This window comes from Belonocnema kinseyi, chromosome 1 (genome assembly GCF_010883055.1).
Source record: "Belonocnema kinseyi isolate 2016_QV_RU_SX_M_011 chromosome 1, B_treatae_v1, whole genome shotgun sequence".
NCBI classification, from domain to species: domain Eukaryota; kingdom Metazoa; phylum Arthropoda; class Insecta; order Hymenoptera; family Cynipidae; genus Belonocnema; species Belonocnema kinseyi.
This window is the reverse complement of record NC_046657.1, coordinates 24,692,806-24,715,728: the sequence shown is the minus strand read 5'-3', so window position 1 is coordinate 24,715,728 and position 22,923 is coordinate 24,692,806.

The following is a 22,923-nucleotide window of genomic DNA, read 5'->3' as shown; positions in this document are numbered from 1 at the left end:
TTGCCTCTTTACAGTCAAGTTACTTAAACATGTTACTTCAGCTACTCTAAAAGTTACTACACATTTTGCCCCATCTTTCTTTATTTGTTGGAATTGACGAAAAATGGGAATTCATAAAATAAAATATACCTGCGCTTTATTTTAAAATGTGAATAACAATAGTATGTGAATAAGAATACGCGCTGTTAGCGGGCTCTTCTGAGAGCTCATATCTTTCATCTTTATTTATCTCCTCATCACTGACATTTCTCTCTGTTTCCTTGTTCGACTCCGCGTCATTAGCATTCTCCATCCATGTATTATCCTTGAGATAGAGCTCCTAGATGATCTGCTGAATTTTCTCTATGTCTTCTGAAAACTTCTCCCTTTCTCTCTGGTTCTCCAGGTTTGCGTATTCTCTTTCCTTCTCCCACTCCACTCCAATTCAATCATCCTCTACCAAGGTTCCATTTTCTTCTTTCGTACTCATCAGGCTGTTGCTAAGACGCTATTGTCACTATGAGCGCTCTCCTTTCTTCCTCAATCACTTCTTCCTCAATCACTTCTTTTGCTCCCTCTTTTTTCCACCATCGCTGACAAACTACTGCCTCGTTCTACTTGACTTTCATTTTAACACCTTCTGCACTGCATCCACTTACAATCACTTCTTTGACTATATTGGGCTTAGAATTACTATATGAATTTAATCACAATCAGTGATAACCCGCTGGCAGGGGAAAAGGAAATTGCAGAAAACCATTTTGTAGGTTCATCCGGTTTGCTTGACAGTCGACTTTAAAGGTAAAGAGTCGAAACCACTCATTCAATGCACACAATTGTCCTCGGTGTCAAACCGTTTGGTTAATATTAGCTAAAACACAGCGAATAAACAGCGTCGCAGAAGGTAACCCATCCACGTGATATCCGTGCTCTAAATAGCTTGACATCTGGACTTGTGCCCATTTGTCGAGACAAATATCGGCTATTACGCCGGGTTACAATTCAAAATTTGGCCTTTATGCCCTTTTGATGTGGGAAATGCTGGCGCTTATGCCTTTTGGAGTCCAAACTTTGGCGCTTATGCTATGATACCTCTTCACCCTCTTGTTAAAAAATCTGTCAGTTTGTTGCTTTCCGAAATCAGCAGAGTTTAAGAAGTTCTATTTGCATATCATGGAAATTAAGGAAATTATAAAAATGTATATTCTTGAAATTGAAGAATTTCTAATTACAAATCTATAAAATTGAATAAGATTCAATTTCAAATATTAAAAATTAAAACTGTCCTAAAAAGGAGCGAACCAACTTGCGTTATTATTTAGATAGATAAAAGTTCAATTTTCGTCTTGCCAGAATAAAAAAATTAACTTGCTTACACTTTTATCTTTTTTACAGAATTTTCTCAAAACTAACCTTTAAAAACTGAGTACTGCCCACAACTGATCACTAAGACCAACCGCTATTTGCGCTTTGCCTCCCTCGCAAGCACATCGATTCTTTCTTGCTTTGTCTCGTATTGTCAAACACTGCCTTCATGACTAAAATAAAACGTTCAAAACTACATTCCTTTGGAAGATAAATCTTGATAATTAAATAGTTTGAAAACCAATCTATATTGTCAAAAATAAATAATGTTCAATTGTTACACTTTAAAATTGCTAAGCTTTAAATTATAAGTCCTCAGACCAGATTCGTTTTGACTATTGAACAGTAAAAATAAAAACTCTAATTTTGATCATTAAAATATAAAATTTCATCACTCTTGAAGATTCGTGTAAAAAGCCCTGTGTCTTCGTCTTCGCAATAATAAAATTTAAAAAATTTATAACATTAAAACTAAACAGTTCTAAATCGTATCTCTTCGAAATTGCAAAAATTTGAATTTTAAATCATTAATATTGGCAAGTTTCAATTTGTCAGAATTTAGTTTTAAAAATTATACAAATTGTAATTACAAAAAATTAAATTTCTGTAATTTTGATGTTTTGCATGACGAATGTTTAAAACTTTTAAAATTTAGAATTCAAAACTTGACATCTGATTTCCGAAATAATAAAAATGAAAGAATTTGTATGCAAGATTTTAAAAACACGAGAAAAAAGTATTGGAAAAAAAATAAAACAATAAAAGAGGTCACTTTTAAAATTCAAGTTTACACACCATAATTTTGTATTTCTGCTGAATTTTTGAATATGAAAATTACTTACACAAATTCTATTGTGGAAATCTATTTCGCTTATTTAACTCGGATTTTAACATATAATATTATAAACCAATAGATGATTACAATTTTAACATGTAATTGTATCAAATTTTCATTCTCCTGATAATGAAAACTGTGTATTTTTGGAACGTTGAAATTCGTTTTTAACACATTATTAAACTGGTCCGATAGATTTGAACATCATTTGTTTGTTTGTTTGTTTTTTTTTCATACAGAATTTTTATTACCATTTTAAAATAAATATAAATGTAAAAAGATTATATCGTCTAAATTGAAATATTAAAAAAATGTTCAACTCACATTTCATTAAAATACATAATATTAAAAATTTTCAATTCTGTGCTGATTAAATTGAAGAATTTTTTATTGTAACTCCTCAACTTTTTAGAACGTTAAATTGTCAATCTTTGAAACTGAAGAGCTTTCAATTTGTAATATTCATAATAAAAAGTCTCAAATTTTTATTATTTATATTTGCAAGTTCACCAACATTGGAAATTCAGAATCTAAAAAATTATTCTGAATATTGAAGATTTTTGAATTGCAATTCTGTAAAATTAAGCTAACCCACAAATATTTTCAAAATTACATACCTTGCAATTAAATTTGTGTTATTTGCATGATTTACATTATAAATGTTTCAAAAATGGAAAATTTAGAATAAAAAATTTCAGAATTAATTAAATAGGAAAAATGTCCTATCACACCACTTTTAAATCCAAAAATCGAAAATAAAAAATGCCTGTATAATATTAACACCATATATGAGGGGATATTTTTAAACGCTGATTTTAAATTCAAATGATTCGTAAATATAGTCACTCACCCCATATTGTGTAATAATTATGTCATAAAAGCTTAAGCAACATGTAAAATTGTTACCCATCACAAATAAATATTTATATGAATCTCTGTTTGCATATCTTCATTCAAATAATATCTTGTTACAGCAGAAAGTAGGATTCCATTCAGTATGAGGTTCACAACACGTCCTCCCATAGAAATTTATGGGGTTAAACATTTCGGGTGTAAGAATGATGACAGTACATCTACGGTTTACTCTATGCGAGAAGGCATCACGCATTGTGTATTATTAGATAAGAGTAAAACTAAACTCATCGGAGTGATCCTGCGTTATCAGTTGTGTCCATTCCGTATTCCTCATCCTACATCAAAGGATCATTATCTTTTAGTTGAACTGAAAATATTTGAAAATAAAGCCGGGATGATTCAACCAGGAGCGACTCTAGATAATATGCTTCAACAGTTTTCCGGCAAAAAATCGTTACTACCATACATACATGATGCCATCATACCCATAACGCCCTCATCGCACTCACCGGGCTCATCTAATCATCCTTGAGATGTTCTTCGAATGTTCTGGCGGAAATCAGAAAATAGAGAGGAAAAAATGCAAACAATATTTTAGGGTATCTATCATTTTTATTCGCAAAATTAGCGGCTGTAGATTCTGCACTTTCTTCTATCCTTTATTACCCAAAACGTTCCCTTATCTTACCACGTTTCCCAATCTGCATATCCTAATTTCTGTACATCTTCAATCCTACCACTTTTTTAAAATACTTTGGTTCTTTTTGCTAGATTATAATTTTAAACCAGTTTCAATTTTTCGAGCAGCCTATATGTGTTAAGTAGGATTTACTATAGTATACATGTACCATACTTTTTATTATGAATATATAGTCTTACTTATGTTTAGTCATAATATAATGAATTGTAGAAAATAATTTCTTCTGTCTTACGGTCACGGAAAAATAAAAACAAATTAGAACTATCAATTCAACTTAATTTATTTTTTAAAAAAATTAAAATTTCGACGACGTTTCGGCATAACTGCGCATCTTTTTCAAAATATCTAAATAATTATAATAAGCTAATACATAATAATAATAAGTATGAATAGTTTTAAAAAAAATTTATTTCCCGTGCAGGAATCCAATCAGGGATCCGGACGGGTCCCAGTCGGATAGCCCCGCTTTAAGCCGGGCAGTGGTCGGGGAATCCGGTCGGGATCCAGCTACAAACATCACAGTAAACTGGTCGGATCCCGGCTTCAATACCGGCCAGGAGATGGTCGGGTAATCCAGCCAAAAAATGGCTAAGAAATGTTCTTTCAGGAGAGAAATTGGTAATTTGTTTTATCTTTTAAGGATCATCGTAAAGATTACGCTGAACTTTAAAAGTCAAATAAAGTGAACCAATCCCTGCAAGAAAATCGGAGTAGAATTCTATTACCTGTTGATAGAATCTAATAGCAATTTGGAAGCCACGTGGTGATTTAAGGTAAGTAAGGAAGAAAGTAAGAACTGTATAAACAAGACTATATTTTAATTAAAAATAATAATTATTCGCACACTAAGTGGGGGTTTCAAACTAAATACTGACACTGAGAGTTACTGAGTGTCTATGCAGACGACAGACACAGCAGGCGCTACATATGGCGGTAAATTTGAAATTTTACAGGCTAAACATTGTCTGAATATAGAGAAGTTTATAAAAATTGTATCATTTCTGTTGTTGAACATAGTAGAATCGATAACAGTTTAATTTAAAATATTAAATTATTCGAAAAAATTTAACGTTTTTCTTTAAGAATTTTAAAAAAGCTAATTTTTGCGTCACTGATCTAATAGATCTTTAAATTATAATTTTCAAATAATGATAAATGGCATATTAAAGTTGAGTCCAACAAATTTTAGTTTGAAGTTGGTTGAGGCTCACCATACGACTTGTTACGACCCTGTCTTGAAATTCTTTCCCGAGATTTTGTCACCGAGATCCAATTGCTTCGATAGCGAAGTCGGTAGAGCGCGCGGTTAGGACACACTAGTTTGGGTAGTTTAGGTTAGGGTTCAATCCTTGGCGAGTGCGATTTTTCAAAGCGTCTAGGTGTGTGATTTTATGTGTCAGCAAAACCGTCTGCGCACTAGTCTATTGCTCCGATACTGCATATTTTCAGATTAAGAAAATATATTCTTGAAGTGTATCAAAAATGATTTCTTGAAAGTAAACTATATTCTGCATTTGAATACATCCATATATGAAGTAACACAATAAAGTTTTAGAATAATAAACTAGTATTAAATTAGAATAATAAATAATAAGAATTATAATAATTTATAATAATAAATTAGAATAATTCAAAAACAATTTTTTTTTCAGTGTAAGCGTAAATCTCTTGATCATCCTAAGTTTGAAATTGGAATGAAGATTCTAACCCTGCTAAGAAGCAAAAATTTAAGCCAAGATTTAGACACATGTAACAGCTATTTTTCGAAAACGCTGATATTTCAAAGCATGATCAGGGAGTTTTTAAGATGTCCGCTGATTCACCCTTAATTCTTTTTAATTATTTAGAATTGCGCAGAATTCTGACGAATTTCTGTAATTTATAAAAATTTTGCTAAATTTACTCAATTCTTCCTAATTCAAGGTATTTTTTTATGAAGTCTTTTAAACTGGCCTTGACATATTAGTTATTCTATTAAATTTTTCTCAATTTCCACAAATTTATGTGTGACTCATTTTAAAGCTTCTGAATCTAATCTAATGAATTATTTCATATTTTTGAATTATTTTCAATTACGTTGCATTTTTTTAATTTGTCCTAATTATTTATGAATTAAATCGAATTCTCTCCATTTGTCTTAAATTCTTCTAAATGTACTCGACTTTGAGATCCCGAAGACTTACAATGTTTTAATACTTTATTATTTTCTTCAGATTTTTAAAACGTGAAAAAAAATATTTTCTTAAAAACCCCACCTTTATTATTGGTGTCTTATTATTGGTGTCTTGTTACCATCATGCGAGCGAAAACATTTTTAAGACCACGAAAATTTATTGCCCTCAAAACGGAATGTTTTAATTTTCCTCGTGAACCACGAATGGAATCACGAAAGAATAAATCGTTCAAGTATCAGATTTCAACCAGGTTTTAAATTCCAAAGTGCCTTTTTTTTCAAAGTCATGTAACATCCATCTCAAATCTCGATAACAGAGATTGAGGAAGTTGCGAATTTGCACGAAGGCCTAATTGGTTTTGAGTAAACCCTTTGAGATAATCGCCTTCAACATAGCCGTAGTGCAGCTTCTTAAGTTTAGAATTATCTTAAAATTTTCATCTGTTTCTCGAAAATTTTGCAGCGGCGTTGCCAGTTTCCTAATTTCAATGTTTAAAAAAATTCAGTCCTCAATATGGAGTGTTGCAATATTAAAATTTCGTACCTGCAACCTCTGCAAAAGGGTCAGTTTGCTTAGAGTAATAAAGTATAGATATAAATATCTATCAGTAAATCAGATCACAGTTTCAGTAACTTTATGGTACGCTGTACCCTAGATAAAAAATTTCATGACCTATCCTAAAAAGTTCTATTTTGGGTATCGTTTGCAGTACCTAAAATCGCATTATAATGGCAGTGTATCAAAATTGTATTTTAATTACATTTCTAGTTTCCATTGACTTCATCCAAACTTTATGTATTTTTACGATTTTTTTGAACATTTTGAACATTAGAGTACACACGGGCTTGCTACGCGCACGCGCACGTTAAATTTAAGGCAGTGCGCAATCGCGCACGTCTGACTTTCAAATAGAAGAGGGACAGAAGGATAAAAATTTTGCCTGCTCCTTTGTACTCCAAAAGCTAGTATCTTTGGATCACCGTCATCTATGGGGCTCGTGTCTTTGGGGTTCGAGTATATCTGATTTGAAAAGGATTTAGTCTACAGATTTCACCGCATTTCAAAAAAAATTTTTAGAAACGTTATTTTTATATTGATTTAATTTAGTTTAGAAATTGCACATTTTTTTCTTTTACATAGTCTTGTATAGTAATGTCAATATGAATTTTAAGATTTCAGTAACAAGCAATAAAGATGATTTGATAATATCTTCATGAGTTGGTAATGCAGAGGTACAAGGGGCTGAGAGGGAGGGTACAAAGCTGGTGGTGTTAATATTGACATACAAATTTCGCCTAATATATTATGCATTTAGTTTCAGAACACGTCGGTTTGTTATCTAATGAGGCTTAATTTTTTTAAAGGATGGTCTTGGTTGGTGAAATGGCCTTCTAAGTTTTAGGACTTAAATTAAAGATATCTTGTCAAAAAGACTAGGATCTTGGTATAACGGCCAAAGTTGAAGCGGCAGGGAGAGAGGTGCAGTGGACTCAAGCGCATTACGCAATACCGTAGGTTATTGCTAACTATTCATTATTTAAGTTGAATTTTGTTGACTGTTCATCTGCTCGCATTTCTGCATAAGAAAGTTTAATTTATTAAACGAAAATGTGGGGTAAGGCTGCTGTTCTCTTTTTCATCTTATCAGTTATCAGTGATTCTGTTCGTAAGTATGATGTTATTATTATCAAGTATTATATTCTAAATCATTTAAATCAAGAATACGCTAGCCTTAATGAATCGTGCTTTGCTACGTAAAGGAATTGGAGCAGAGTGTAAATCTGTATAAATTTTGAAATAAACGTGTTGGTTGGAATCACTGCCTGATTCTTAAATACAACAGGGATAGAATGGAGAATATTCCGCTCTCTCCTTTGCAGCCGGAAGTCTCGTATCTGTGAAGCACGAGTTTTATTGGACCTCGTAGCTTCGGAGTCCGAGTGTATTTCCCCGAATGCGGCGATAAAAATTGAACGGGACCTTTTTCATTTTAATCCGCTAGTACCATTTAATTTGAGTGTCAGTCAATTCATTTTCGGGATGGCGACTTGACCTGAAAATTGAGAAAGATCAGGAAATAACCGGGAATTTAAATGGAACTCGTAAATGAAACCGGCAATTCACTTCTGCTCCTAGGAAAATGCCATACCATTACAAAAATTGCAAAAATGGACTAAATTTGGCGTTCTATAGGGAGAGCCACCCTTAAGGTGTTTAACGTTTTATTCGCTTGAATTAAATATGAAATCTAGAAGACTATGTGGTATCAATTTCGGACTCTTTCTACTATTTTCTTAGGTCATGCCATGAGTGGAAGCCAAGGTACAAAATGCGAGGAATACTTCATGCTTTCCTCAGCATAGTTATGCAAAATTCATCCATTTCTATTTTTTCTTACAGAATTAAGTACGACTGGTGGTTACGCAGCTCGGGAACCACTATTGCGCGATTCCTCTGGTTCTACGGGCCATTTAAATCCAAGGTTGTTTGGTAAGTGTATTTTTTAAAAATGATTAACTCGTTATAGTTATGTTACACAAAAAATCAATTTGTCCTTCACTTTTATTGTCACGTCATAATAATTATATGTTTGATTCTATTTTGAATATCTTTATCTGTACTTTATAAACTCTCCATTTGTTCCTAAAACCATAAGCAATTTGAATATCCCTCGTCAAACTAAATACGTACTAAATGCATTGAAAATGGCTCTCCGTGAAATTGGCTTAAACGTTGATATTTGGTACATCTTTTCATGCTGAACAAAATATGTTAATGCCAAAACGTAATCATATGAGCCGTTTTGACGCTACAGAGCATCATAGGTTGATAGTAAACCACTTAAGTGCACACACTGAGCATAAGGAAGATATACATGATGCGTGTGACTACTCATACATGCATTAGTTTGGAAAGTGGGCGGGTAGGGGGGAGGTGCAAGTTTGAGTTACTGACTAATTTACTGAGTGAGTGAGTGAGTGATTAGGTGAGGGAGTTAATATACGAGTGAAAAAAGTGAGTATATTTTCACGTTTTTGTGAAAAGAGATGCGAAGAATGCAAACTCACAGTTTTATTAGTCTCTTAATGGTGCTGCTCACTTGCGTAATTAATAATATTCAGTAACCTGTTGTTCGGATACTTAAGGTTTGGATGATGTCGAGCGTACCTTGAGTACCATAGGAGGCAGACGACATTTGCACAGGTACCTAATGTCCTGGCTCCTGATTGACAGGTACAGTAGTAACCACTGATTACATTGTCCTCTTCTATTTCTTCATCATTTACACGGTATGAAATTAAGACTTGATGCGTCATTCCACGGCAAGATCGAGAATACTTTTTCAGTCTTATCAACCCAGGAACGTTCATATTCGTATCAACTTCAAATTCTTCTCCACTATCTATATCTAGTTTAACTTTGATGTATGAAGGAGCAAAATTTACCTGATAAATACCCATTGTAAGATGTCGTAAATATTGTAAATCAAGAATAGGAAAATCAGGGGCCAAATTTTGTTGAAGTCGAATCACTGAGCGCGTCTCATGCTTTGATTCTGAACCTCTACAAGCGTTTGTAATACATTTGAGTTTGGCTTTTCCGAATCATTTCTCTTGCATGTTCAAATGGTACGCTTTTCATAAATATTGGTGGGTGGAATCTATTAACGATTGTGGTAGCGATGGAATAAAATTCCTGGAGGTAATATAGATGAGGCATAATAATTCTTTCTTCAAAAAATTTTAATATAGATCGAAAATGCCCATTCCTTGCCTCAACGATCCATTATTTGGTCGTGACCATCCGAGACATATTAGCATCTTCAGTGGATAATTGCTGTTGTCCATCATGGATCAATGCCGGCATCCAACAAGTGATTTCAACGCGCTCTATCCATGGCACGGCATCCCTATATCCCCTGCCAATCAAGAAAAAATCTCCATTTTGAAACCACCCTCTCATTCCATTAACCTCCATATCGTACTCTTTTTTCAAAATCACTGCATCATTGTTGTAAAAATCCAAAAACTATGGTCCCAATACAGACAAGATAAAGCCATCTGGAGCAATAATTATAGTAGGTTTCATCAAATGTCCATGTTTGTGATGAGAGAACGACTGTTCTAAAATACGTAAATCTGTCGATGTACGTTTATCTTGGTATTGCTCGGAATCCGACATTCTGTGGAACAAACCTATGGTGCAAAGATTGTCTCACTTTTGATATGACTAAGCGGACGGCGCCTCTACTCGGAAACTTAAATATGACTTTTAAAAAGTCACCCGATAAACCTGGCCTTAATTTACATAAAAAAGTTAATTAATCTTTTCTATATATGTATCTGTGACCTCCCTCTTGAAGTATCGTATCAAAGTACGTAAAAAGAGGTGAGAATTGTTCTATGCTAATTGGCGAAATACATTTGAATTCTTCGTTAGCGAAAGAACTCTCATCTTCAAATTGATTTTGATTATTCGGCGCATGCCTTAGTTGTTTTAAATGTACTGTATCTATTGTCCTTTTATTACATGTGGTCAATCCCTTTTTGTCCGAATGATGTGCAAAACTTTTAACATTATCCGGAACATAAATGTTACGAAAACGAAAAATTTCTGCCCCACATGCTGTAAGCAACCTTTCTAAATTTTGTTCAGCATTGCATACTAAGCAAGATGCAATTGCCGTTTGCATTAACAAATATAAACGCATTGTACTTGGATCACCATCTACAGCACGTATTTCATCTGATGTGGACCTGTTACAATTTCTTACAGTGTAGTGCCGTGTAAAGTATTGCTTCCATCAAGCAATTCACAACAGTGCATCATAATAAAAAATAGAACCAGTGCATCGATCGTAAATACCTCAGTTACAAACAGTTTAGTGAGTGTTTGCGAGTGTACAAAGACATGTAAAGAACAAGACGGACAGCAAACCGGTGAGGAGGAAAAGTGACGATTAAATAAAATACAATATGGGTTTGGTCATAAGCACTTATGCAAGTAGAAGGAAATGTCAGCATTCAATGGCCCAGTAATCTAATACCAAATAAATAAAGAAGCTACGCGGGAACTTCTAGAAAGCTGTCTGAAGAAAGTCAAATCAGTCAGAAGTATAAAGTCATGTCATCAAATATATTAGCGTGTATAGCGACGAAGAGTCTTACTGCCTGCATCCCAGGATTAGCTGCTCAACTCAGCTTCTGCGAAAGTCTATTGAAAACGGTCTATTCAATGACCATTTCCCATATCTACGTTCATCCGAAAGGTGTCTCAATTTAATTTGGAATAAATGAACAATAAGCATGGCTGAATTGCAAAAGTATATATCTGAATAAATTAAGGAAGGTGGAAAGGTGAAGCGAAAATTAACATTCTTTCAAAGAGCTATAAATAATTTCGCGAATAACCCAGGCTCCGATTTTGAACTTTACGATTTTCAAGGCCAATTGTCAAAACATAACTAAAGCTCGATGAGTTGGAAGAAATTCAGAGTAAATTAGATTCTCTTACCACTGATGAAGAATGTCAAAAGGCTCACGGCGAGGAAAGAGTTACTTTTGAAAATAGGTTCTATGCTATAAATGGTAAAGTCGAACATTTTAATAAATTACATTACTCCGCGAGGGAAATCGGGAATTCTAAAGGTATACGGTCCAAATATGTCCGCGTTTCAGAAGACAAATAAGATCCAGAAAATGATCAAAATAATGCATACCCATACCCCGCTGGCAGTTCGATTAATCCTCACAAATCAGGCGAATCCGAGAACTTAAATAACTTTTTTCTTGATCTAAATTTACCAAAACTTGGATTGCCTTCTTTCGCAGGCACCTTTGACATATAGCTTTATTTGCGAGATACTTTTATATTTATAGTTCATGAAAATAGTCAAGTTCCACCAATTTTTCAATTCTTATACCTTAAAGCATGAGTGAAGGGTGAGGCAGAATACGTGATGTATTCGCTCCAATTATCTCACGCGAATTATGCGATAGCGTGGAAACTCTTAAGCTATGAATACAATAATCATACTTTTATTGCCAAAAATCATATCAAGGCACTGTTTGATACTCCCTCGGTGTATAAGGAATTTTCCGTTCGCGCGTTGCTTGACAAAGTCCTCAAGCACACTAGGTCTCTGCGTGCGTTTAAGCAATCAGTAGATCAATAGGACTTACTCCTTATTCACATAATGTCCCACATAATGTCCCTCGATCCTGTCGAGACTGTCAAAACTTTAGATCTCTTCTGGGACCTTTAGACGGATTTTATTGTTTATACTGACAATATCTCCGATTCCAATCAACTAATAAAAACAATCTTTTTTATCACAAGTCGCCGAATTATCTAATCATTTAGGCCTGTTGGCACAATTCATGGTCTCAGCAAAGATATTTATTCAACATTTATTGAAAGCTACTTAATAATATTCGTTTTAATCTAAGTATTGTTATTGCGAACGTTTTATTTAAACTGAAATCCACGGGTTCTGTGTTGCGAGTGAAAGGGCCTATGGCGCCTGTCTATACCTGCGATCTACAAATGACAATGGCAAGATACATTGCGCTCTCACATGTGCAAAGTCGCGAGTTGCTCCTTTGAAACTTATAGCAATTGCGAGACATTTTCGGTTTGGATTCAACCATCCTTCTGGCCTGGATTAACGCTGAACAAAACACACTTTAAGCTTTTGTCTCAAATCGATTTACTGTTATTTAATCTCTCACACAGCCTCATTAATGGTTCCACAAGCCCACTGATGAAAATCCAGCAGATTTGATTTCGCGTGGTCAGAGTCCTCAAGATTTTTTAGTGGCAAGTCTCTGGCAAAATGGCCCATTGTGGCTTAGACAGAACTCTGATTCGTGGCTTAACTTCCCACTCATCAAAACTGATGTGCTAGAAAAGAAACCTGTAAAAGCACCGATAGTATTATTGATACTCACAATCTCAAATACTAAAAAGTAGTCTGAGAATTCTCTAGATAGTTTAGTAGAAAAATGTTCCTCCGTACGCACTCTGAAACATGTTGAAGCATATTTTCAGTGCATTATAAATAATATCGATTTAAAAAACGAAAAACAAAGTATTTGGGTCCTATGTCGAATAAGGAACTTAACGCAGCATTTCTCCTGATTATAAAGATCATTCGACACAGTTCGTAGTTAATAAGGATAATTGGTTGACTTGAGCACGCCAACCTACCAGACAGTCAAAAAAATTTCGTCCTTCTCCCTCGCACTCACCATATCACTACGTCAATCATTCTTAAAGAGGGCAAAGAAAGCACGTCGGTGTTTAAGCAACTCCCTATGATGTTAGAGAATCTTCTTCGTCTGTTAACATCTGCAACACCACGCGTCACATAATTTGATGTTGTGTCAGATGATTTCAAGTAAAGCTGCGCGAAATAGACTGCATAATAGCAAGTTCACCTGAATAGCGACTGACATATTCTCGTCCCTTTCTACACGTCAGAGTAGACTACTGCTTTCTTTTTTCATTAAAGAGGAACGGCATCGAAACCGCTAAAGGAAAAAGGTCTAGGTTTTAGTTTTTGTTGGCTTTGCAACAAATGCCGTTCATTTGGAACTATTGTACGGGTTAACAACTGAGGCCTTTCTCGCGAGTCTCTCGAGATTCTTTTCCCTGTGGGGAAAGGCTATCACATTCCATCCTGAAAATGGAAATAATTGTTTAGGAGCCTACAAAGAGTAGAAAGATCTCCATGAATTTATGCAAAAAGCCGAACACGATCCGGAAGTTTAGAAATCCCTTCCAAACGAAAGAGTTAATGGGAATTTTAATCCTCCCAGTTCTCCCCACCTTGACATCTTCTGGGAACCATTCATCGAATCATATAAATATAACTTAACGCGGAGTGAGCAATACTCTGCTCACATTTTAGCTGCGGTAAACGTACATTTTTGAAATAAAGGGAATCCTGAATTCTCGACCTCTAACTCCAATTCCCTCCGATCCTGGCGGCAACATGCACAGCAGATGAGAAAGCACTTTTGGTTCATATATTACCAGGAGTACTTAAATTAGATGATCACACGTTGTATGTGGACAGGCTCCACAAATCAAGCCAATATCGAACTTTAAACTCTGGTCGTCGAAAATGTGACTATACTATTAATACTTTGTAGCCTTATTTGACCTAAGGTTTTCTTGTTTACTCCGCATTTTATCAATTAAACCATCGAATTTGCCTTCACTCGATTCGAAATGTTTTTTTCAGCAATTTTTATACTAATTCAGCCTTGACAAGGAATAGATTTAGTTAGAAATTAGGCACATTTGATTTCTGCATCACTGATTTAAATATGATGATTCCTTTATCAAATGTTTTCTCGCAATTTAGATGTGACTATTCTCTTATTAAATGTCTTAAGATCAATATTGAGAGGGCAATTGTACGATTCTATTTCAATAAACGATCAGTTTTAATACATTACTCTCACGTAAAATGTCTTTACTTTTATTTTTAATTTCATTAACTTTTTTTCAAATGTCCGTAGTTTTCATTTTTTTGAACACTGACTGATCAAGAGGGCCAAGATGTTACACAGTAACAATAACGTGTTTTACTCTCCTTTGAATATCTTTATCTGTCCTTCATGAACAGTTTATCTGTTCCTGAAACCATCAAGAAATTTAAATGTCCTTCCTAAAACTGAGAAAACCCCACGGTAAATTTTCGAAGGTAAATGACTAAATTCTAAGTACGAGTATCTTGGACAATTTTTAATTATTACTCTGGTGTCAATAACCAAAACCTGTACTCAATAACAAAACGTGTGATTTTCTTGAGCCGGATTTGATTCAACTCTCGACCAAAGACTTGGTCTTCGGAAATCAACTAGCTTTCACAAATGCAAACGTATCAATTATATACAGTTGTCGTCATAACAATTGATTATTTAACCTATTATTATCACAAACACCAGTTACGTTACGTCAAAAAATAACTTCAAGTTATCTAAAAGTTGCTATAAATATTCCCCGACCGTCCTGAATTTTTTTAATTTAGCTTGTTTCTTACTTACAATATATCTGTCTTGTTTTCCACTGTCTTTGATTTCAGCATCGGCCCTCCATCAATTTATCACAGTAGCTCAACTTCTTTTAACAGCTGTGTAGGTTCTACTAAGCTCCCTACTAAACTCACAATCTCACAATCTATTCCATAAAAGCCCAACATTCCCAAGTTCCAACTTATCATTGCTCTAGCCTCAATCTCCACTGCCCTCTTTTCTTTCGTCAACGCTTTTTTGCGGCTTCTTACACGTTCTCTCAGTCTCCTGCTCCCTCTGATAGCTTAGATAGCCTTCTCCATCCATCCTTATTATTTTATCACTTCTTCCTTTCTCTCTTTCTCTGCAGGTTCGCTTTTTTCCTCTTCCTTCCCCATTTATCACGCTGTTGGTAATAATACGATGTCGTCTCCACCTTCCTTCTTCCTCGGTTTGGAAATGAAGGCCACGTTTCCATCCTTGAAACCTGATGGGACAGTTTTTAGGACAGAGACAGGGTTCTTTGCAGATGTGGCTGTTTATATATAATATATTTATATATTTTTAGGCCGACAGACACTTCTCATCGGATAATTTCCAGCCCACTGCCTTGCTCCTCAGTTCATAAGAGCATAGAGCCAAGTCGATAATATAACTCCTGTTTTTAATCTGGCAATTGGAAGTATCATCCTGATTCAGAATCTCTAGCTCGGTGCTCGCCTACTTGTCCATAAATTTGCGCCATCTGTCATTCACGTTCGTGCTGCCTATACCAACTGGCGGGAGTTTTCATCACCGCCCATCAGCAAAGGAATCATGTTCTCCTAGATGCGCCGAATTAGAGTCTCCACCTCTTCGTAAGGCGGGGGTCCCTCTGCATAGCCCGCGAAATTAGCCGACGCAATAATTACATTCAGCTTCTGTCGCTTCTGCGCCTGAGTCTCGTTTGAATAAAGGTGAGATACCTAGAGCAGAGCTGAGGCACAAAGATCGCATCCATGCTCTGAAAGGCTATCCATGCTATTGGCGTAACGTGGCTTCTTAGATAAGAGAAGGCCCTGTTTAAACCATTGAAATAAGTCTGTTTTTAACAACCACGTCCGGACACTTTTACTATAGTTAAAATTAATATGCATAAGGAGGATTCTCGTATCAGCCATTCAAGGTATATTGCAGGGCACCTTCTAACACTTCCGGTCCCCTTATAGATAGCAGGGAGATCATCCGGTGCGTAACCTGCTAAGTGCCCCCAGACAGAGTTGGTAATCCAGAGCCGCAAGGGTTTTGACTCAGGATTTGGAAAGGCTAACAACTAAAATCTAGCCTTTTGCCTTTGACCTGGAACACTGCTTGTCAAAATATAGCTTGCTCGAGTCGGCTCCTTAAGTCAGATTCTGGAAGTTCAGGTGCCTCAGTAAGTTGTGTCAAAAATTAGAACGGTCTCTCTCTTTCCTTCTACAAATACTCCGTTCCCTTGATCTACAGGTTTATTCCTTCTTTAGACCTAAACGTTGGAGTTTTTTCTAATATTTAGTCTTGCAACCAGATGATTTTTGCTCCCTCCGACTACCTAACTCCTCAAGAGCTAGACAGGTTTTAGAATGGGCCAGTGCAACGACCTGGATTCTTTCTTTCTATTGCCCATAGAATAGGCCTGAGGAATTTCTGCAGGTGAAGCTTTTGACGTCACTGCCCTCTGCCGAGTGCCTTAGCTGCTGTCTGCAAGCCGCCCTTTGCGGTCTTTATTTCTTTGTAGTTCTATGCGTCGCTTCTTCACGGAGATTTACGTTAGCGGCACTTCTACCGTGACGATAAAGTTATCACCAGCACATTTAGAAATCCGCACCTCTTTTAATCGATTTCTTTCTGAGATTCCTTCTACTTTTAACGGGGTTTTTAAGAAAAGGGGTCCAGGACGGGCTTCTTACTATCTTTGGTTTTTCTTATCTTACGTTTTCCTTCTATCTTCGTTCCACGACACGCTAAGAAAATGAGAAACATCCCACGCAAAGCCACGATTTAAAAATTCGGTTCTACATAATACAGAATTATACTACGTTTCACAAATTCTCAGCTAAAGAAACTCTTTTGTAACCCCAGCCTTTTGGCTTATACTTGAGGGGGGGGGGGGGGGGAGGTTAGTGTATTTTACGATTTGTTAGGCGAGGTTACATTCAGCTCTTGAAAAAACGATCAAAGCTAAGCGCCCCACACGCGACACCACCAGCTGCAGGGTCTCAAGTTCCCTACGAAGAGAAAACAGCCCTGTGACATTTCAGAGAAATAATTTTGGCCTCATTCATACCCGTTTACAACATCTCGTAGATGTAAGACGGCACCCTGGTGACTAAGAATAGAAATAATGTTACTCAAATAATCACACCTTTTTATATCGGGGGAGGGGTTCTTCTCTAAGCTTAGTGAAACAACTTTAAAATTATTAGAAAATAATTTTCAACTTTAGCATCAAATTTTCTAAAAACTTTTGCTCGCACGGAGAAAGTAGGTGAGACTGAAAACGTATCTGCTAAGCTGTTCAATTTTTGTTTAAACTACTTGTTCGGAATTTTTAATTTCTTTAGAGATAAATATTTAAATCCATTATTTTAAGGGAGGTTTTTCATGAAAATCAATATTATGGCAATGTCGAGTGGGGAATTACAATTGACAACTGCAAATATCTTTGCTGATAAGACAGATACGAACAAATTTATTTCAACAAAAGTTGTGCAGAACAATTGTAGTCATCTGACTATACTGATAACTTTTACCTCAGGGTCAATTATCAAGGTAATTTGAAGGCCAAAACAATTTTTTTACATTGGGAACCCCTATTTTTGTAACCGGATTCGGACAGAGCTGATGATTTTACGTCCGAAACAAATATTCTTAATGTGTTGGAGTTACCTTAATAAAATCGACGTTATATGTTGAAAAATCATCCTCAAGCTGGTTTTTTAAGTTTTAAGGCTTTATGGACGAACAAATGTTCAGTTAGACTGAGGGGACAACGACCTACCATCCTGACTTTGAAGGAAGGGGACTGACGGTAAGCAAACACTTCAAACATTTGTTCGCCCATAAATCCTCAAAAGTTCAATGAAAACAGCCTTAGGACGATTTTTCAAAATTTAGCCTTGACCTTCTGAAGTCACTCTTTTAGTACGGAACTGGATAAATGACAAATTAAAAAACAAATGCTGAACAATGCTGTTCTATTTATATACCCTTGAAGCATAAATCTTGACAATTGAATAATTTTCAATTCTGTGTTTACAAAATTCAAGAATTGTGAATTTTAGCGTTTACCACAATCGGAACGAATGCCCAAGACGTTATTAGAACGTCCTGAAAACGTCTTAATTCAAGCCAAATAACGTTCTAAAAACAACAAATGTTCCAAAGACGTTTTTAAAACGAATTTGGTACACTGGAAGTTTTTGGACGTTTTTCGGCCTGAGCTAGAACGTTTTGTGGACGTTCTAAAAAAATCTTTTAAGCTTACGTCCTAAAAATATCTCTAAGATGTTTTAAAAAGGTCTCTGAAGTGCGTGCCCGCTAAGTAATACAATAGACTTTTGAATTATTAATATTTGAAACTGAAATGTTTTTAATTTTTAATATTCGTAATGAAAAGGCTAAAATTTTGACAATCTATATTTAAAATTTCACGAATATGGAAGATTCAGAATCAAAAACTTGACTTTTGATTTCCAATATCATCCGGATTCAAGATTTTAATGCATAAATACGTCTCCACAACACAGAAGATAAACTTTACATCGATTTCCGATTAAAGATTCGCTGCAAAAAAATTCACTTTAAAGGATAAACTTTAACCAAATATCGGTTAAATTTTCTTTTGTTTTTACATGACAACACATGTGTTTTGAAAAACGCGAAATTGTCTGAATAGAACTTTATGCCTCTAAAAAGTTTCCTGCAACAAATTTCATCATTACTTTATTCTGTGAATGCGAGAGTGTTAAATGGTAAATCTCCAAAATTAATCAATGTTAAATTGAATATTCTGAATATTAGAAATTTTTAAATCATAATTCTTTACAATTGAGCTAACGTTAAAACAAGGTTCAAATAACATACCTCGGTATTAAAATTTTTTGTAATTTTTATGATTTAGATTATAAATAACGAGGTAAAATCCCCTGGCACACTACTGCGTAAACTACAAATTCAAAATAAAAAAAAAAATCCTCTATAATATCAAGGCGATTTGCTAAGACTTATTTTTCACATATTAATTTATCTTACTACAAAATGAAGAAATATTTAAAATCGCTGATATTAAATTCAAATAAATCGTGAAAATAGTCACGTATCCCATATTGTGATATAATGTTGTGACATGGACTTTAGCAATAAGTAAAATTCTTACAAATCACAAATAATAAACGTTACCTACTCTCTTTTAACAGCATTAAGTCGAATTCCATGGAAAAGGCCAAAACCACTTCCTCCCATAAAACTATATGGGGTTAACCATGTCGTATGTCTTGATACGTTGGACCATGTGATTTACAGTTTGCAAGAAGGCGGCATGTACCCTGTACTATTAGATAAAAATAAAACTAAGCTCATTGGAATAATCCGTGAATATCAGTTATGCCCTTTCGTGACTCCTAATCCTACAGACAAGGAATTTTATCTTCCGACAGAGGTGAAGATGGTTCAAGACAAAGCCGAGATTACTCTACCAGGAAGTACAATAGATAATGTGCTTGAACAGTTTTCCGGCAAAAAATCTTTACTACCATACATGCGTCAGACTATAGTATCCAAAGTGCCATTATCGGACTCACTTGGCTCATCGAAGCATCTTTAAAACGTTTTCCGTAATTACCTCTATGGCATTCTGACTTTAGAATAATACACTCAAACCTGGATTTAATGTCAATTTTTGTACTGAGCGTGGCAATAAAACCAAAGTCTCGGAAATGTTTTATCTCTGTCCTGTTTTTTATTTTTCTCGTTCCTATCATCGCTGCGTTTGCCAGTATAACCAAAACTTTTGCACGCCGAAGTTATCCAGAAAAATAAGATACCACCTTTTATATCCGGAATTGAATTGATGTAAGTACCTCTGCGCATGTATGAGCTATATGTATCCTTTGCGAGCAGCCTTAACGTGTTATGTAGGATCTACTAAAGTAATACACCATATTTTTTACTGTTAATATATATTCCTTCTTACTTTTCGTTACAGTATATCGACTATAATCTTTGTTCATATTAGCCACACTTAAGGGCGAAGTGTTAGGTCTGAAACTGCCAAATGATTTAGCTTGAAAATTTAATTCGGCGATTATAGATTGTATTCTTTTTTTTTTGTTGAATAAATGTTATATTGACATCGAATCCAAAATTAAACGAAATTCTTTTCCCGAGTAATGAAAAAATGAGGATAGCATAAACATTAAGGTGCATATTATAAATAGTCCTTAAAGACGAAATGGTGATACAGTCAGTTGTGAGTCAGCTTCCGGTTTAAAAAATGGCAATGTATCGATCGCCTCGATAAATGATAAAATTCTCAAATTAACATAAACGTTAAATCCAACTTTTAGGGGTAAGATAGAAGAATGATTATGATTTAAAAATAAGTTCCGCACAATCATAGATAACCATGAAGAACTTTTTAATGCGGAGCAAATGCAATATTTGAAATCAGGTTTTAAAAACAAAGCTTTACGAATAATTTGAATATTATGTTGTTGGGTCCGGGGTAACCTTATATTTATTTTCGATTAGTTAAGTTAATCTATGCTAAGACAAAAGCGATGTTTTTCATACACAAGAAATCCACTTAAGGTGGATGATTGATGGCGAGTTAGAATTTTTAAAGAATTCGATAGCTCTTGAAAGTTTGGATTGTTTGCTAACGATATTAGAAATAATGAAATGAAAATTTTTGTTGCCTAAGACAGCAAGTAAATCTAAATAGAACACTTTAGGAGGACTAACCGGCTTATTAAAAAGATTTAAAAATAACTCTGAATTAAAAATCCTATGTACATCTGAAACACAAAAACATTTGAATTTAAAACAATAGTGCCTGAGGAAATAAGTTTACGATTCTGATGGTTTTTACCTCTCTCACCATGCAGTTATTAAAGAATCTAGTAGTCATACGAAATTAATAGACGAACCAGAAGTTATTTATGCATATCGATTCAAAATTCGACCTTAAATAAAAAATGAAATAATATATGTAGCCAAAAACTAAAAACACCGCTGGAATCGTCTGAGCCATATATCTAGGAGTTTTTTTTTACTTTTTTTAGAAAGTCATTTTTAAACAATTACGTTGTTAATTAACATATATCCTTCATTATAAAAAAACCAAAAGTCCTAAAGAAAAAGTAAAGATAGTTCTGGATTCTCCTCGGCAATATCTCCAGGTGTTTTTTTCTTAAAAAAAAATTATTTAAACAATTATATTGTTAATAATTTTTAAAAACTTATTCAACAATTGTGGTAGACAATTCAGAGTTGTTAAGGGAAAAATAACATACCTTGAAGTATCATGAATGAAAAAAAATTTTGAACAATGCAAAAAAGTTTGTTTAAAAATTGTTTTTCCCCCTCTTCGCACACATCTTTACGATAACCAATGGCGCATATAGATTTGATTATTTATCCTTCATTATAAAAAAAAACCAAAAGTCCTAAAGAAAAAGTGAAGATAGTTCTGGATTCTCCTCGGCAATATCTCCAGGTGTTTTTTTTCATTTTTTGAAAAAATTAATTAATTAAACAATTCTATTGTTTATAATTTTTTTAGTTTATTTAACAATTGTGGAAAACAATTCAAAGTTATTAAGTGAAAAATAACATGCCCTGAAGTATCATGAATAAAAAAAAATTTTAAACGATGCAAAAAAATTAGTTTAAACATTGTTTTTGCCCCCTCTACGCACACAGCTTTACGATATCCCATAGCGCATATGGATTTGATTATTTATCCAGGTTTGGAAAAAAAAATTTTTATCAATATATCGTGCAGTACAGAGCACACAGAAGGTATATTTATTTATTTTACATATTTAAAAATACATATACCATGGAAAAATAATATGAATATTCCTTTAGAATAGAATTATATTTTAAAGTAATTTATATAAATATATTTCCATTCCTTCAACTTTTCCTATTTTCTATGTAAAAATGGAACATACTGTATTCAAATTTTTTCTATAAATAGGATTGTAAGTATAGAAAAGTTAAATAAATAAATTCGTTCAGAATATATACAGAAACATATATACAAGGATTTATAATACAGTAATATAAAATAATGCTCTGCAATGCAATGAAAAATATAATAAATATACATAACCATGTATAACCGGGTTCACCCGAGTAAAGTTCAGTAAAAACACAAGAATATAATACAATTCCACATTTTTGCGGACTATACAAAAGTTTTCCTGGACATTCCTGGACCGTTCAAATAGAAAGGGTGAAGAATTCAAAGAGAAGTTTAAGAAGGATTTCCAGAAGTTGTTAAATATCCAATTATTGGATCACGTTGACGAGGATGGGACATTTAGCTACTTCCTGAAACCTTCCTGGAACGTACGAGGGTAGTTCAATAAGTCCTTAGAATGAAGTATAAAAACAATTTTTTTGGTTAAATTTTTTTTTTATTTTTCAACATAATCTCCTTGGAGCTCTATACACTTGGTCAATCGCTTTTCAAGTTTTTTTAATCCTTCAGAAAAGTGCGTTTTCGGAAGTTCCTCAAAATAAGCACTTACAGAGGCAATGACGTCTTCGTTGTCTGGAAATCTCTGTCCACCGAGCCATTTTTTCAAGTTTGGAAATAAGAAAAAGTCACTGGCAGCTAAATCTGGTGAATACGGTGGGTGCTCGACCAATTCGAATTTTAGTTCTTCAATTTCAGCCATTGAAACGAAGCATGTGTGAACTCGGGCGTTGTCGTGATGAAAGAGAATTTTTTTTCTCGCCAAA